This window comes from Dermochelys coriacea, chromosome 4 (genome assembly GCF_009764565.3).
Source record: "Dermochelys coriacea isolate rDerCor1 chromosome 4, rDerCor1.pri.v4, whole genome shotgun sequence".
In the NCBI taxonomy this organism is placed as follows: Eukaryota; Metazoa; Chordata; order Testudines; family Dermochelyidae; genus Dermochelys; species Dermochelys coriacea.
The window spans coordinates 108,149,547-108,161,271 of record NC_050071.1 but is presented as its reverse complement, the minus strand read 5'-3'; the positions used below and the strand labels follow the sequence as shown (position 1 = coordinate 108,161,271).

Sequence of the window (11,725 nt, the reverse complement as noted above, 5' to 3'; positions counted from 1 at the left end):
TGTTTGCTGGTGAGTATTTGCTTCAGATTGGGGGGCTGTCTGTAAGCAAGGACTGGCCTGTCTCCCAAGATCTTTGAGAGTGATGGGTCATCCTTCAGGATAGGTTGTAGATCCTTGATGATGCGTTGGAGAGGTTTTAGTGGGGGGCTGAAGGTGATGGCTAGTGGCGTTCTGTTATTTTCTTGGTTGAGCCTGTCCTGTAGTAGGTGACTTCTGGGTACTCTTCTGGCTCTGTCAATCTGTTTCTTCACTTCAGCAGGTGGGTATTGTAGTTGTAGAAATGCATGATAGAGATCTTGTAGGTGTTTGTCTCTGTCTGAGGGGTTGGAGCAAATGCGGTTATATCGTAGAGCTTGGCTGTAGACAATAGATCGTGTGGTATGATCTGGATGAAAGCTAGAGGCATGTAGGTAGGAATAGCGGTCAGTAGGTTTCCGATATAGGGTGGTGTTTATGTGACCATCGCTTATTAGCACCGTAGTGTCCAGGAAGTGGATCTCTTGTGTGGACTGGTCCAGGCTGAGGTTGATGGTGGGATGGAAATTGTTGAAATCCTGGTGGAATTCCTCAAGGGCTTCTTTTCCATGGGTTCAGATGATGAAGATGTCATCAATGTAGCGCAAGTAGAGTAGGGGCATTAGGAGACGAGAGCTGAGGAAGCGTTGTTCTAAGTCAGCAATAAAAATGTTGGCATACTGTGGGGCCATGCGGGTACCCATCGCAGTGCCGCTGACTTGAAGGTATACATTGTCCCCAAATGTGAAATAGTTATGGGTGAGGACAAAGTCACAAAGTTCAGCTACTAGGTTAGCCGTGACATTATCGGGGATACTGTTCCTGACGGCTTGAAGCCCATGTTTGTGTGGAATGTTGGTGTAGAGGACTTCTACATCCATAGTGGCTAGGATGGTGTTTTTAAGAAGATCACCAATGGACTGTAGTTTCCTCAGGAAGTCAGTGGTGTCTCGAAGATAGCTGGGAGTGCTGGTAACGTAGGGCCTGAGGAGGGAGTCTACATAGCCAGACAATCCTGCTGTCAGGGTGCCAATGCCTGAGATGATGGGGCGTCCAGGATTTCCAGTTTTATGGATCTTGGGTAGCAGATAGAATACCCCAGGTCGGGGTTCTAGGGGTGTGTCTGTGCGGATTTGTTCTTGTGCCTTTTCAGGGAGTTTCTTGAGCAAATGCTGTAGTTTCTTTTGGTAACTCTCAGTGGGATCAGAGGGTAGAAAGTGGTGTTGGAGAGCTGCCTAGTAGCCTCTTGTTCATACTCCGACCTATTCATGATGACGACAGCACCTGACTCCTCCTGAAGGTTGAAACAGCAGTCTGGACTTCTACATAGAGTGCTTCCGCCGACGTGCATGAGCTGAAATTGTGGAAAAGCAGCATCGCTTGCCCCATAACCTCAGCCATGCAGAACACAATGCCATCCACAGTCTCAGAAACAACTCTGACATCATAATCAAAAAGGCTGACAAAGGAGGTGCTGTCGTCATCATGAATAGGTCGGAGTATGAACAAGAGGCTACTAGGCAGCTCTCCAACACCACTTTCTACAAGCCCTCTGATCCCACTGAGAGTTACCAAAAGAAACTATAGCATTTGCTCAAGAAACTCCCTGAAAAAGCACAAGAACAAATCCGCACAGACACACCCCTAGAACCCCGACCTGGAGTATTCTATCTGCTACCCAAGATCCATAAAACTGGAAATCCTGGACGCCCCATCATCTCAGGCATTGGCACCCTGACAGCAGGATTGTCTGGCTATGTAGACTCCCTCCTCAGGCCCTACGTTACCAGCACTTCCAGCTATCTTTGAGACACCACTGACTTCCTGAGGAAACTACAGTCCATTGGTGATCTTCTTAAAAACACCATCCTAGCCACTATGGATGTAGAAGCCCTCTACACCAACATTCCACACAAACATGGGCTACAAGCTGTCAGGAACAGTATCCCCGATAATGTCACGGCTAACCTAGTAGCTGAACTTTGTGACTTTGTCCTCACCCATAACTATTTCACATTTGGGGACAATGTATACCTTCAAATCAGCAGCATTGCCATGGGTACCCGCATGGCCCCACAGTATGCCAACATTTTTATGGCTGACTTAGAACAACGCTTCCTCAGCTCTCGTCACCAATGCCCCTACTCTACTTGCACTACATTGATGACATCTTCATCATCTGGACCCATGGAAAAGAAGCCCTTGAGGAATTCCACCAGGATTTCAACAATTTCCATCCCACCATCAACCTCAGCCTGGACCAGTCCACACAAGAGATCCACTTCCTGGACACTACGGTGCTAATAAGCGATGGTCACCATAAACACCACCCTATATCGGAAACCTACTGACCGCTATTCCTACCTACATGCCTCTAGCTTTCATCCAGATCATACCACACAATCTATTATCTACAGCCAAGCTCTACGATATAACCGCATTTGCTCCAACCCCTCAGACAGAGACAAACACCTACAAGATCTCTATCATACATTCCTACAACTACAATACCCACCTGCTGAAGTGAAGAAACAGATTGACAGAGCCAGAAGAGTACCCAGAAGTCACCTAGTACAGGACAGGCCCAACAAAGAAAATAACAGAACGCCACTAGCCATCACCTTCAGTCCCCAACTAAAACCTCTCCAACGCATCATCAAGGATCTACAACCTATCCTGAAGGACGACCCATCACTCTCACAGATCTTGGGAGACAGGCCAATCCTTGCTTACAGACAGCCCCCCAATTTGAAGCAAATACTCACCAGCAACCACACACCACACAACAGAACCACCAACCCAGGAACCTATCCTTGCAACAAAGCCCGTTGCCAACTCTGTCCACATATCTATTCAGGGGACACCATCATAGGGCCTAATCACATCAGCCACACTATCAGAGGCTCGTTCACCTGCGCACCTACCAATGTGATATATGCCATCATGTGCCAGCAATGCCCCTCTGCCATGTACATTGGTCAAACTGGACAGTCTCTACGTAAAAGAATGAATGGACACAAATCAGACGTCAAGAATTATAACATTCAAAAACCAGTTGGAGAACTCTTCAATCTCTCTGGTCACTCGATTACAGACCTAAGAATGGCTATCCTTCAACAAAAAAGCTTCAGAAACAGACTCCAACGAGAGACTGCTGAATTGGAATTAATTTGCAAACTGGATACAATTAACTTAGGCTTGAATAGAGACTGGGAATGGATGAGTCATTACACAAAGTAAAACTATTTCCCTATGGTATTTCTCCCCCCCCACCCCACCCCACCCCACCCCACCCCCCACTGTTCTTCAGATATTCTTGTTAACTGCTGGAAATAGCCTACCTTGCTTGTCACCATGAAAGGTTTTCCTCCTTCCCCCCCCCCCCCCCCCGCTGCTGGTGATGGCTTATCTTAAGTGATCACTCTCCTTACAGTGTGTATGATAAACCCATTGTTTCATGTTCTCTGTGTGTGTATATCAATCTCCCCTCTGTTTTTTCCACCAAATGCATCCGATGAAGTGAGCTATAGCTCACGAAAGCTTATGCTCTAATAAATTTGTTAGTCTCTAAGGTGCCACAAGTACTCCTTTTCTTTTTGCGAATACAGACTAACATGGCTGCTACTCTGTAACCTGTCATTATGTGTGTGTGTGTGCATCCTGCTGACATTAATGAACTGTTAATGCACTTTGAGCTAGCCAAAGACTGTTTCAAAGTGGACTCGAGCAAAGTGCTCTAACAGACTGTTAACGCATGATAGAAGGGTGCACACGGGCAGTTAGGACTGGTCTATGCTACAACACTATGTTGACATATGCCCCCTTGCACTGACCTAGTCATGCATGTGTCTACACTTAAATTTGTCTCCTGCTGATGTAAGTACACCGACATTGTAACATCACCTCCCCAAGCAGTATTGTTGATGTACTGAGATTGATGCAGCATGAGTTTAGACACTGCGTTACTTATGCCAACTTTAACAGTCCTTCAGCAGCTGTCTCACAATGCCCTAGCTGACTACTCTGGTCACCATTATGACCTCCACTGCCCCAGGATCATGTTAACCAGAAGCCCCACTTCCCCTTTAAAGCCCACAAATTTTTGAAATGCCTTTTCCTAGTTGCCCAGCTTGGCGAGTACACCTAGCAGCTCTCCATTGTTGAGTGCAACTGGCCAGCTGACCATGCTGGCTACACTCTCCAGATGCGTTCCTGTCTGGAGCAGACAGGAGATATTGGATCTCCTGGGCCTGTGGGGAGAAGAGGCTGTGCAGGTATAGCTCTGAGCCAGCTGTAGACACATCAGCATTGACGAGCAGATTGCTCAAGGGATGCAGGAGAAGAGGTACTACAGGGACCAGCATCATGAAAGCCAAGGAGTTGTAGCAGGCATAGCAGAAGGGCAGGGAGGCAAACAATCAATTGGGTGCTGAACCACAGACTTGCCACTTTTACAATGAGCTGTATGCTGTACTTGGCAGAGACCCGACTGCCACCCCCACCCCACCGTGTATACCTTTGAGGAGCCTGAGTCACAAACACCTGCCATGAATAGTGAAGAGGAGGAGGATGGGGAACAGACAACTGGGGATCCAGCTGCAGGGAGCCAGGGCTATTTTTGACTCCACCACAGTCCAGCCAGTTCCTGCCGTTGAGCATGGGTGAGCCCGATGAAGGGGAAGGAACCTTGGGTAAGTTGTGCAATGCATTTGCCATTACAGGGATGGCACCCCCAAAATAGCAGGGCACAGCTTCTGACTCTTCATTAATTTACTCATGCTAGAAGAGGTAGTGCTACAACCGACAGGTTGAATTCCTATCTGCTTTGCACTCCCCTGTAAAGTTGGGAGGGGCATGTGGAGTAGTTTATGTACACAGGGATGTCCCTTGTCTCCTCCTGAGAGATCTCAATGAAAGTTTTATAGAGGTACTCTGCAATCTTCTGCTGAAAGTTTCTAGGGAGGACTGCCTTATTTCTTCCTCTGTGGTAGGACACTGCTATGGCACTCAGCGATAACTTCAGCAGGCACCATTGCAGTACTCAGGCTAGCAGCATGTGGACCTGAGCAGCTTCAGGATGCCAGCAGCAACTGTGCTCTCTCTGCCTTTGTTGCCCTCAGGAGTGAGATTTCAGCTAAAATCACCACCATCCATGGAAAACAGTGCCAATATTCAGTGCCATTGCCCTATACAACTAGATTCAAGCAACTGAGCAATTCCCTCCTCATTTCCCTAATGCCCTGCAGGCTGTACTCACCATGACTAGGGCCGTGCCCAAGCAATCCCAAGCAGATGTGATAATGTAGTCCTAAAATCTTTAGGGGAGCAAGGGGAGTGAGTGCTGCAACTTAAGTTTCACTTTCCATAGTGAATAGATTTCTGTGTATTTTGTCTGTAGCTGCTAAAATTGCGGCTACCATCCTGCTCCACACCTGCAGAACACCTGAGTCAGATGAGGAGGAGAAAGAAGAGGACTCGGGATGACAAGCCAATGCTGTATCAGATTGTGAGAGCAGACAGCAAATTGCAAACCTCCTAGAGAAGAAAGAGTGGAGAGGAGTAAGGTCCAGGAGTCCCAGCAGGTAAAGGGAAGGGAGATGCACCAGGACATAATGGGTCTTCTCAGGCAGCAAACAGATGCTGCAGATTCTGGTGGACCTACAGGTTCAACAATTCTAGGCTTGCCTCCCTCTGCAGCCCCTTCAATATCGGACCCCTTCTCCCCCACCCCCTAGCATTCCACATGGCATCAGGGGTTGCTGAACTATTTTTACATTCCAACCCAGGAGGATATTAGACAATCACAGCTTCACATGAAAGCCACAGCTGGTCTATGTGGAGCTGAAATGGACATGAATGTTCTTTCCTTTTCATAAGTTTGGTTCTCTTAATTTATTAAAGTTTTAAATATATTTATTTTTAAATATTATGGCTTCTTTTCCCCCAACCAAGTTCTTTTGCAAAATAAATTTCTATCATTTAAAACATAATTCAGCTTTATTAGTTTGCAACATCTGCTACCAAGTGCTTAACAGGTCTGAAAGTGACCTATTTCTTGTTGCTGACAATGTGACACAACTGATAGGCTAAGACACAAATAGATGTGTTGACACTATGCACAGCAATCACCACACCATTCCTCAGAGGCCACAGAAAAGGAAGGGAAGGAAGAGCACATTACAACAAACACTTTACTGTGACTTCCTGTTAAAATGGTCTTTCAAAGCCTCCCCAAGCTATATAGCTTTGCTTTGAGCTTTTCTAATAGCCCTTGTGTCTGATAGTTTAGACAGCTGCTCCACTTTTTCCCTTTGCATTACAGATATTATGCAAGACACAGCAGACAGCTGTAATCATTGGGATTTTTTTTCACTGAGATCCAATCTTGTGAGTAAACAATGCCAGTGACCCTTCGATCTACCAAAAGCACATTCAACTGTCATTCTGTACCTGCTGAGCCAGGAGTTGAATCCATTCCTTGGGGCTATCGAGATGATTGGTGTATGGCCAGGGGAGCAACAAGAAGGCTGGGTTGTCCAGGATCACTACTGGCATTTTAACATTCCCAATGGTAATCCATCAAGAGGGAAAGAAAGTCCCTGCTTGCAGCTTTCTGAAAAGTCCTGTGTTTTTAAAGATGTGAGCGTCATGCACCTTCCCTAACCACCCACTTTGATGTCAGTGAAGCATCCCCAGTGCAATCCATCAGTGCTTGTATAACCATAGAAAAGTAGAGCTTCTGTTAACGTACTCTGTGGCAAGGTGGTCTGATGCCAAAATAAGGATATGTGTGCCATCTATTGCTTCACTACAGTTTGGGAACCCTATTGCTGCAAATCCTTCCACTATGTCCTGCACATTGTCGAGAGTCACAGTCCTGCAAACAGGGCCGGATTTATACCTTGCGCCCCACCTTGCCTACAACTGACCTTTGTGTTGCACAGAGTTTTAGAGAGGTCAAGTGCCCCCAGGATGCTGGCACCCTATGCACATGCCTATTGTGCCTAATTGGAAATCCAGCCCTGTCTGCATAGCAATTAATGGCCCCCATGGTGGATTTCCCAACTCCAAATTTATTTCTGACTAACAGGTAGCAATCTGGCATTGCAAATTTCCGCAGTGCAGTTGCCACTCGCTTCTTCACTGTCAGTGCACCTCTCATTTTGATATCCCTGTGTTGGAGGGCTGGGGGGAGCTCTGCACATTGACTCAGGAATGTGGCCTTGCACATCTGAAAGTTCTGCAGCCCCTGCTCATCATCCCAAACCTGCATTACAATGTGATCCCAGCTGTCAGTGTTCAGTTCTTGGGCCTAGAAGCAGTGCTCCACCCTCTGCAGCTGCTCCATGAACTCCACCAACAACCTTGAATTGGTTCTGGCTATGTCCCACAGCAATCTGTTCTCCAAGAAATCATCATGTTCCCCACTGGTTTGCTGCTTCTTATGGCTCTGCAAATACTACAGAATAGGGCACCCTCTGCTTTCAGTGATCATGACAATAGTGCAGAGATGTGCAGACTCCATGCTTCTGCCAGAGATGGTGGACAGCGAGGAAGGTGGCATGGGTTTGTTGGGATTTTGAAAATAAGTTGTGAAAATTAATGGGATACAGATAACATGAAGGGATGGAGAAGTTGCAAACTGGAAAGTTGACCCATATTCCCAGTCACCCCACGTGATTCATTTCGGCTCCATCATGAATTGTCAAAACTTCCCAAAAGACAGCATGCTGAGTGGTGGCAAGTTGTACAAGGGAATACCTAGACATGGTGCCCTACTCTGTGCATCAATACAAGCATGCCTGGTGAGTACGGGCATTGCTCACAAGGAGCCAAGTATGTACATGCACAAGCAATGTACTAACTGCGGAAGCTTATGCTGATGTAAGTTGCGTCAACATAAATTTGCAGTGTAGACATGGCCTTAGACCTCATCAGGCTTGTGGGTAGATTCACAACCCAGCTTACCACTATCTAATTTTTTATGTAGACAAGCCCTTTGTTTCTTTTTCTGAGAAATACGGTATTTTATGGTGCTCTGCAAATATCACTAATTACTATGTTTTATTCTACCATCAATAGAACAATTGGAATACATCTGAGAAATATTTACAATAATATTTCAAATGGGTTACCTGGAAAAGGGATTTCTCAGTCGGTTACTAAGGGCTTGATCCTTCATCACTGAAGTCCCTGTCAATGGCAGAGTTTTGCCTTCTATCATTCAGGCAGCAAATGTTCTTTGGGCATTCTTCTAGGTTTGCTAATGGAGACAAACACGCAACAGTTCTAAATTTACATAGCATGTGAGGAAAACAGGTTCATCTTTTTGTTCAGAAGCCATTCTGCACAGGAGCTGTTTATGTAGCTAGTTACTTCTAAATTGCCACACACTGATATGTGAGACTAGAAAATAGAAACTGATAAAAAAAATGGTAACTAGGTAAAGTACATATATAGCAATAATAAACATGAAAAGTTGTATTCCCGGAGACCCAGCACAGTTAGCTTCAATAGGTATAGGGTATTGTTTAAAGTCCTCCAGAAATATATATCTTCAGGGAATTGTGATCACAGAAATTTTTTCATATTCCCTTTTTGCTACAGGATTTTATAGATTCTGCATTCAGAAGATTAACAAGAGATTGTTTACAGGAACATATTCAAACACTGACAGTAACTGATACGCCACAAAGCTGCAGTGATAATGCTATTTTAAAATGTGTACTGGTGGGGACTCAGAGCTAATTTCCATAACTACTGCTGCAGCCTCTGCCTAGAAGAGGAAAAGCCAGCACAAAAAAGTTACAGTTGTGGAATAGAAAGTGAGAGTAGATGATTAAACCTTCCAAGTGACAAGAATGTAACATATTTATGAGATATTAAAAGCCTCCGAAGAGGTGTTTATTAATACATACTATTTCCTTCTCATTTTAATAATGTAGGTGGTGAATAACACTTCAGTAAGTTGAAAACCCCTCTAACCCAAGCCTTGTTTAATAACTATTTCACTTTTAATTGGCATGAAACTGTGGAGAATTGTGAGACCGCAGATGCAGCATTTTTCTCATGCAGGGAAAGTACTCTTGTGAAGTTGTTTGTTTGGATATTCATATTCAAGGTGACTGCTCACCTGTACCATCTCTCCATAAGCAAGCAGAAACCTGTGACTGAAATAAGTGTACATGTGACTTTATTCTTTAACCCTCAAACTGTAAAAGCTTGAAATTTACCCAAGCTTAAAATTGGCGACCAGTCTTTAGGAAACTCAGGGAAGAAAAATATTGGACAACACCAATTGCTGTCACTTGACATGACTGTTCTCCTCCATGGTTGCCACTGATCAACAATATACTGAATTTCTGCATGGCTTTAGTAGGAATCACATCACAGCTAATGAACAGAGAGGATCATGTTGGGAAAAGTCCTAATAATCCAAGTGAATTAACCTCAAGGCAGAGGGACAGTGAAGCTAGTGAGTTGTCCAAATAAATATTGGGTTGTTAAATAGAGAGAGAAAGTGGGTGAGGTAGTATCTTTTATTGGACCAACTTCTGTAGGTGAGACAACAGAAGTTGGACCAATAAAAGATATTAGCTCACCCATCTTGTATCTCTAGTATCCTGGGTCCAACACAGCTACAACAACATGGCATACAATGGTTACTAAATTTTAATTCCTGTGAGAGATTTCAGAATAGCAGCTGTGTTAGTCTGTATTTGCAAAAAGAAAAGGAGTACTTGTGGCACCCTAGAGACTAACAAATTTATTTGAGCATAAGCTTTTGTGAGCTACTTGCTTGCATCCGATGAAGTGAGCTGTAGCTCACGAAAGCTTATGCTCAAATAAATTTGTTAGTCTCTAAGGTGCCATAAGTACTCCTTTTCTCTTTGTGAGAGATTGTTTACTCAGGAAAAAGGAAGGAAGAGATGAGGATGTGTGTATTATATCTTGAAATTGATAACAGGAAGCCAGATAGGAAAGGCTGGGGAAGGTTCTAGGCATAAATTCTATGCGGCGAAGTAGCAAGGAAAAGACAGAATAATGTTAGAGAAAGGATGCTTCTCCTTATTCTAATCAAGTCCTTTTTTTCAGTTAAACCCACATGACATCCAGGTCTCCAGCTATGGATACTACTGGCTAGCTGTGAGAACAGGAATGTGAGGCCCAGGAGGAGGAAGAAGAAGGTTTGAGGGTAAGGAAAGATGGTCTTGTGGTTTTTACATGTATTTGTAAACTACTTTTTTTAAGCACTAGCTTAGGACTCTGGCGATCTGTTTTAGTTTCTGGTTGGGATACAGCCACCTTGTGTAAAATTGAGCAAGCCACAATCTCTGTGCCTCACATATGTAAAATTGATAATACTTTCTTTTCCCAACTGTTTTCTTGTTTATTTAGATTGCAAGCACTTCAGGATAGGAATAGTTTCTTACTATGTGTAAGTACAATAGGGCCCAGGTCTCAATGGGGCCCTGTAGGTAGGCACTGTTATAGTACAACTAATAATCACTGGCCCAAATTCCTTTAATTAAAACTTAAATCAGCTTTGTATGGAAAATATAATGCACACTTTCCTAAACAACCAAGGATTTAAACCATTACAAATTATATTAAGGGCCTGATTTGATCTTGTAGTAGTATAAAAGCATAGAGTAATATTTAATAATAATAGTAATTATTTAGTAATAATATAATAGAGTATTATAGAGTAATAATAATAATTTATAATAATTTAGTAATAATATAATAGAGTATTATAGAGTAATAGTTGAAGTTCCATTTAATTGTATGTACACAACAAGATGAGATGCAACAGCAAGTGCTCAATGTTACAGCACCATATTATCAGCCCAGAGTTTTAAACCAGTAACATAGTCAATGAGAACCTTGCCACGGACCTTTATGGCAGCTGGATCAGGCCCACAGTGAGTAAGATACAGCAAGAGAATCCATATATCCTTCCTCTCCACTTGACCTAAACTCTAGGCCCAGATTCTCCTTTTACTGACCTGGGCAGCCCTTTTGTAGTCCATGAGTTTGCACAGGGGGAATGAACTGAATAATTTCAATCAAACCTGTAAAATGCTTAGTGTTACATGCATGATTAGGTACTTTGCTGAATAGGGGCCTATAAGAAGAAGGACCAATGTCTGTTTTGTGAGACTCTGTTAGCACAGTATGCCTGTGGACTAGAATTCTTACTTTGCACCACATGAATGAAAAACTCCGAAGGGCTGGGAGATGAGTTCTTTGGGGAGCAAATAATTACCTCATTCACAGGACTGAACTGTATTAATATTCACCTAGAGCCATGTTTGCAGTTTCCAGAGAGCAAATTATGGTGTTTCTCTCTCACATCCTGCAGGAATGTGTGCATTGACAAATAAAGTGGACCTTATTAAAAACTAAGACATACATCTTTTAACTACACTTACTGCGGTTTCCAATCCAAGCATATTGCAGTCTCTGCTTGGGGACTATAAAATAAAGACATATTGCTTTCCTTTTTTTGTTTTGTGTGCTTTTTCTCTACTATTTCTGAGTAAAACTAAAAAAAAAAGACTATTTTGGACAAATCCAAAAATCATATTTCTAACATTTCTCCATCCTAGGGGAATATTGGGAAGTGTTTTTTTCGGTTGGTTTTGTGTATGCTAATCTGTAGGTTTTAAAAGGAGATGCCTTATCAGTTAATGTAATTTTTTAATTT

At 43.5% G+C, this 11,725-nt stretch overlaps 2 long non-coding RNA genes across 2 annotated transcripts in view; one reads left to right on the top strand and one right to left on the bottom strand.

The window, feature by feature from the left end:
- Positions 1–1,306: 1,306 nt before the first annotated feature.
- The window catches only part of LOC122460094, an 11,714-nt gene continuing 1,295 nt past the window's right edge, over positions 1,307–11,725 (bottom strand). Inside the window, exons 2-3 of the long non-coding RNA XR_006281168.1 lie at positions 6,839–6,845; positions 1,307–1,334 (exon numbers count right to left, since the gene is read on the bottom strand). This is a non-coding gene — a long non-coding RNA (uncharacterized LOC122460094). The remainder of the gene's footprint in view (positions 1,335–6,838; positions 6,846–11,725) is intronic.
- LOC122460093 overlaps positions 9,924–11,725 on the top strand; it is a 19,865-nt gene continuing 18,063 nt past the window's right edge. The window contains exon 1 of the long non-coding RNA XR_006281167.1: positions 9,924–10,210. This is a non-coding gene — a long non-coding RNA (uncharacterized LOC122460093). The remainder of the gene's footprint in view (positions 10,211–11,725) is intronic.